The sequence below is a fragment of the Lagopus muta genome, chromosome Z (genome assembly GCF_023343835.1).
Source record: "Lagopus muta isolate bLagMut1 chromosome Z, bLagMut1 primary, whole genome shotgun sequence".
NCBI lineage: Eukaryota > Metazoa > Chordata > Aves > Galliformes > Phasianidae > Lagopus > Lagopus muta.
Genome location: NC_064472.1, coordinates 23,664,580 through 23,671,204, shown reverse-complemented (window position 1 = coordinate 23,671,204; position 6,625 = coordinate 23,664,580). Strand labels below are relative to the sequence as shown.

The 6,625-nt window shown below is 35.6% G+C and overlaps 1 long non-coding RNA gene across 1 annotated transcript; it reads left to right on the top strand.

The window, feature by feature from the left end:
- Window positions 1-1,261: 1,261 nt before the first annotated feature.
- Window positions 1,262-5,864, top strand: LOC125687423 (uncharacterized). The gene is made up of 3 exons (XR_007374060.1): window positions 1,262-1,378; window positions 2,239-2,333; window positions 4,808-5,864. It is a non-coding gene; the product is annotated as an uncharacterized LOC125687423 (long non-coding RNA).
- Window positions 5,865-6,625: the final 761 nt, after the last annotated feature.

The window sequence follows — 6,625 nt, the reverse complement described above, 5'->3', positions numbered from 1 at the left end:
AGTTTGTGCCCATCACCCTTTATCTCACCTTTCAGTGCAAAGTCTTTACAGAGTAATTAGAATAGTTTAATAGAGTTTGTCAAACATATTTCTGCAGAGATGGAAGGCCTGAAAAGCACCTAGCTCAAAGGCTGGAAATGTCCGTTTAGGTATGAATAAAGGAGGGAGTACAAACAATTTGATTACAAGAAAGAAACAGAAAAATCTCATAATTAAAAGCCATCAATCTGTTGGCTATATCTTTAGATACTGCCTTTTAATACAGGTAAAAGTAAATTAGTAAACATACTCACTCCAGTCTCAAAACAAAAAGAAGCTTACTGAGCTTCTTCCATCAAGCAGACATAGCTTTGACATAGGAATCAGATGAATACTTCTTCGCTACAACAACCTGTAAGCCTTTTTATTTATGGAACACTTTTTAAGGAAAAATGTCATGAAAAAATTGCCACTCAGATTTTAAAAAAGATTATAACTGCAGAAGAAAAGGAAAATTGCTTTAGAAACAGAAGAAAGCCTGTTCAAAAACAAACTTTAAATAATGACTTCTTCAGTCATTCAGACAAGAAACGATGATATTATATAGGAAAAAAAGCTATGGACAAGTTCTTCTCATACTTACCACTCATTCTAATTATAAAGCCACTAGGGCAGTTGATGGGTGAGAGAAGCTCAGGAATTTACATGCTTGAAGCAGAAAAGAAGAGTTGATTAAATGCTCATGACTTTATGTTTTTCATACAACATACATAGTAAAGTTGGAAATCATTACAGGAACTAAAGTTGGCTTTTTTTGTTTGTTTCTTTTTTTTTTTTTTTTTTTCCAGAATTGAGGGTAAAAACTACTTTACTATAAACCACAGATAATTGTAGCTGGAAACAGTAAAAAATGATAAATAATTGCTAAAACATGTAGGTAATAAAATTAGTTGTTTTAGATAAAATACAACTCTGTGATTCTGTGATTCTGTGAATGTCAATTAATTACTATTGATGGAAATGGGGGTATATTATTATCATTGAAACAGCCTGAAAATTTCCAGGCCTGTAAGGGTACAGTTGGGCTCCTGTATCTCTATTAACCCAAAAAAGAATGCTGAAGAAACCTTTAAAAATAACTAAAAATTTCCTAAATGTGAAATTGTCAACTCAGTGCAAAGTGGAACAGCCGAAACAATCCTGTAGCAGGCCAAATCAGGGCAGTGCTGTCACATAATTCCTAGAGGAAACACTTGTTCAGAATAAGAAGAGAACTCACTGACCTAGATCCTGCAGTGTTACCGAGCACCAAACCTTTATTCTAAAAATCCTGATCATTATGAAACAATCTCCAGAATGTAAAAGCATGAAGGGCAGCATGTGGCTCTTTGGGTGCCAGGTAATTTGCTTCTATACATTTTGTGTATATATATATATATGAGAAATATAAATATGTATGTATGTATATATGTGCATGCATATGTGTATACTGTATTTGAATATATAGAAAACAAGGGAGGGGATGGAGATGATTTCACATTAGAATTGGGAAAAAAAAAATTGCTTAAGCCTTGACAGTAGTGTAAGGATTCGTTTAAGGCATACAACCCTAGATAATGTATTTATAATAGATTCATTTAAACTATTCACTCTACAAATGGTTAGAAGTTCTTGATAATAAAGCACTCAGAAAGTAAGCTAGTAAAACTACTTTACAAAATTTCACATGGAAAGCTGAAACTTGCAGGACCAATGGAGATTGTTTTGTATTGTATCACCTCAAGGCTATGGTTTTAAAAATTCCAAGTCAACAAATTGTGAGTTGTATATGTGATTCAACAGGAAAAGCTTAGACTGAGATCTGCTAATGCAAATTAACCACATAACGCAGGTGCTATCTGTTTCATAAAACATTTTAATCTTTATGTGATAGTGCTGTTTTCCCAGCTATCAAAGAGGAATATAAAATTACACAGGCCTCACTTCACATGTCACAAAGAGAGGAGGAGGATTCAAAAACTGATGTACACACAAATTTTGCAACATCATTCTGTGAAAATATGAGTGAGGAAAAACAATCATGGGAATGGATGAGATAGGAAATGACATGGGGGATGGTGAAAGCCTTGCTGAGGGTGGACAAGAAAAGGGGCCAGTCTGACTGTCTTGCTAACATACTAACTGCATTTTAGCTTATGTTTCATTGCAAACACTGGGCATATCCACTGACCAATCTTATCTTTTGTATGGAACATCTAGGTGAAAATGCATCCCTTTTTACATATTTCTCAGATTGCTACTCAGTGGATGGAGTACTTATATCAAGTTCCACTTTTCACCTGAATGTAATGCAGGTTTGTTTTGCTGATTCCCTTCTCTTAGTGTTTCTACAGTGCTCCAAAAGACACCCTTTCACAAAAACAGGAACAATATTGTTACTTGCTAAGCATTTTTGAAATGTTAAGTACATCTCAGAGAAGTGAACATAACGCTAAACAGACAGAACTCAACTTCTTTAATGTGTTGCTACAAATATTGCAAGTTTAAGAAGAAATATTTTACAGTGTAATCATACTTTTCAATTAAAATCTGTGTTCTTGACTCAAAATTTTTCTTTTTGTGTTCTGCATCATGTCTGGGTTCCATATGATTCAGGTTTTCACTGAACGTTCTTCTAATTCATGAGCATGAAAAAGTAAGGAAATATCAGTGCTAGTAATAGTGTCTATCAGAAACTAGAATCTCCCTGGAGCCCAACAACACACTCACCTCACATTTCTGAAAAGTTAAAAACAGCAGAAATGCACACTGTCTGAATGCTAGGCTAGCTATATTTGGAAAACAGAAAAGTGATAAATATGGAACCCTTCAATTACCATTTTCACAAAGCCACATCTTATAGCTGATCTAGACTTTACAGTGCCACTATCAAATGTTTAAACATCCTGTGGAATGGCACATTATTTGGTGTAATGGAAGAGTATTTGTATAGGAATGGACCTGCACACCCACTGATGATGGTGAGAAACTTAATTATTTGCTTTGCTAATTATTTCTGTGGAGAGAACTAGAAGAAAGAGGAGAATCACATACTCACTGAATAAAAGTGCTGAAGACAAATTTCTAAAGATATGTAGTACTTCACACATTGAAATAGCTATTTGGACAAAAATGGAAGTACATCTCAATTCCCAAAATAAACCATCACAGAACTACTCCATGTGTGAAACTGCTTATGAACAAGATCTTCTTTAACGTAAAGTATGCCAGGGCCATCTTCCTCATCACTGGGAAAGGCTATTACTTCTGTGAACTCATGTTTATGTAAGGAGTCTCATTTACACTATCAAATTAATGTTCAACATGCCACTATACTTCTTCCTCAGAGTTGATGTGCCAGGAATTCAGCACTTGCCTGCTTTTTTTTTTTTTTTAAGAATATTTCCTCACAGACATTTGACAAGCCCCATATGAGTTTTCTGCTTACATATTTAGGTCTTAATTTCATATTTTTTTTCCCCAACAGCAGTTTCTGGCTAATGGCTATCAGATCTCTTCTATTTTACAGTGAAAATAAGAAAAAAAACAGGGTCTTTAGAGAAGAATCAAACAAACAGAACAAAACAGAAGGACATTCTTGTCTAATTTTGCAACTTTATTCAAGGCTGCCTTTATATCTAGGGCAAAAACAGTTATGTTTTTTTAAATGAGGGACTTGGGCATGTGACCATAACAAGTGATCTCTTATCTATGATTTCAAGATTTCTTTGCATATGATAATATATTTACTTTTAATTTGACACTAGGAAATACAAATATTACAAAATACAAGACTTTTGTCTTTAAGCCATGTCACAGGGTTATCCTCTGCACGCCAGGTCCTCCGGGGATGCCGCCCCTCCCCTCCCATCAGGACACTCAAAGCAATAAAAGGCAGTCAATGGAACCAGAACTCATTAACTCCCACCGGTCCACAGGATGTTCTGATGTGGAGTACTGACAACAACAACAACAACAACAACAACAAATCACAAAGCCACAACAAGCCATTAACACTTACCCATGTATACATATAGATACAGACAGGTAATCCTACCACAATACTCACTGCGTTCACTCATGCTGCCCTAGGAATTTTACCATTTTCGGAAATACTGGGATGACAAGGTTATGTTTTAACCTCTCAGTATTACAACATCTAAAGCAGGCTTTCATAAAAACTGATGTATTTCATTAGCAAGTGTTATGATTTCTTTGTTAACTATACTACCAACTGAAAACAAAGAGATGCTCCTAAAAAATTAACTTTTCAGCCAATAATGCAATTTTATATCCCTTTCATTAAATGCTTCAGACACAGAAAGTTTTTAAAAGACATAGATTTTTTGTATGTTCACAGCATGGCTTTGGTTTTTCGTTGATTCATCTAAGTTTAGGTAACTGTTTGCATTTTAAAGGTTATAATTACAGCATTTTTCCTATACAACAGAACAAGGTCACAATGAAGTGACAGATCTGGTTGCCCTGTTGTATTTCCTCCTGGCAGCTAGAAGCAGTGCTGCTCTTTTTTTTCCCCCCCAAAATGAATCTGTAAAATGAACCAGAAGAAAATGGAATAGATGTTGGAATTGTTTCCCCAGAGATCTGTAGTGTTCTAAAGAAAAGATTATTTTCTTCTCGAGACCCTCCACTGAGAAAGCAATTTCTCAGTTATTAGAAATGAGAAAGCAATTACTGCATTTTTAAGAGAAAATACCCTTTCTTTCTAATTGAAGTTAAATCTGAAGAAATGCAAGTTCAACAAACATTTATGTTTCTTCTTTTTCAGAGGAAGATTAATCTGCATGCTGAAATCTGTCACTCCCATTTCCATAATCTGGCCCTTCTGAAAATGAGCCTCTCAAAATAACAAGTGGGTTTTTTGTTTGTTTGTTTGTTTTTTCGTTCTGCCAAGATGTTTTTCCTTTTAAGGGTATGATTAATGACCTGCTATGAATGTCAAAAGGCAAATTCAAAGGAAAGATTTATTTTTTAAAAAGTACTGTTTTTAAATGAGTCCTTGTGCAATAGTTACCTCATGTCATGCTGTCTTACCACTGTGTCTGTGAGTAGCCATTGGAAACTTCTAAAGCTCTTTTCTGTATCAGTGCCTTCTGCTTGCTCTTTCCCATTCTCCTTCCTGCATACCTTTCTGTTTCAATGCACAACTAATAAGCAAAAGATTTTTTAAAAGCCAACTCTTAAAATGATGTGTTTTTGTAAATCCTGAATCCTACGTGCTACACTAAGAAAACATACTCTTTAGTCTGAAAAGGAGAGAACAACTCTGTACTGTATGTGCTGTCAAACTAGCATTTAATTTTTTATTGTTGTATTAGGTTTATAAAAGGAGGGTTGGTGGATTTCTGAAAGTTGTTGTTATTATGGATTATTTTTAAAAGCATTGCTATGTAAAAGAGTATATACCTGTCTACATGCCTACGACATGATAAACATAAGGCTACAGTTCCTTTTTTTCATTATTGCTCTCGATAAATTCTCAGACATTAACTTCAATGTGAACCTGAAAACCATTATAAAAAGATATCTGGTCATCTGACTTACAGTTTGCTGTCATCTCTGCTTTGAACTTTCTAAAAATCATTCATTTTTCTTCTGTACACACAAATCTGACATCAACCCAGAATAATCATGCTTACCTAAATTAAACCAAAATCTTTCCTATTTTCTTTCAGTGCTATGTCTTTGTTATTTAATGTTTACATCATACAGATTTAAATCCTTCTGTCAGTTTCACTTCATGTATGCTACTGCAGTCTTCAGAGCACCTCTACCACAACATATCTCCCAGCAGCACAGTAATCTGCAAGGTTACTCTCACCATTTTATCCTGGATTTTATCTTGGAATTCTTTTTTTTTGCACATCTGAAACTCAGCTTCAGACTGCAGGAGACTGCCTTAAATTTTCCTCATTGTCTAAATTTGTGGTGCTATGTTTGTATTTATGTCACATTACCCTGGAGTATAGGCTTGCATCAGGCACAAGGGCACTTTTCCAACTACACTGCTCACTTATCAAGAGCCAACCGTGGAGGTTGTTGGATGGCAAGAAGTTGCATGTGCAGCAGTTCACTACTCAATACCACTTCCTGACAGGGCTGCGTATGGATTGGTTTGTGTGGAAGAGCTTATCTTGTGCTTATGCTATCATACTTTTCCTATGCTGCCAGCCAGAAACAGGTGCCCTTAAAGCACTGCTCCACTGCCAGGACAACATTCAGTACTGCAAAAGCAATACCTCATTTTTGCTTCAGCCTGAGTGGTCACTGCAGCAAGAGACGCATGGATACTTGCCTGATGACAGCTATATACATCCTGATGCAGCTGCATTGAGATTCTCTGTGCCAGAAATAAGCTTTCTTCTTCACTGATGGTCACATACAGTGAGATGGAATGTCAGCAGGCTAAACTCCCCAAGCCTATTCACAACATACACTTAGTTTTGAGCTTTGTGTGAAAATTTGCAGTGACTTGCACCTGCACATAAGGAGAGTCAAATTGAGGAATGCCCTGCATGGTATTTTTATGCAAATCTCCATATATTTGTTGCTTTTCAAAGCTGCATACAGTTGAACTGAAACCAAA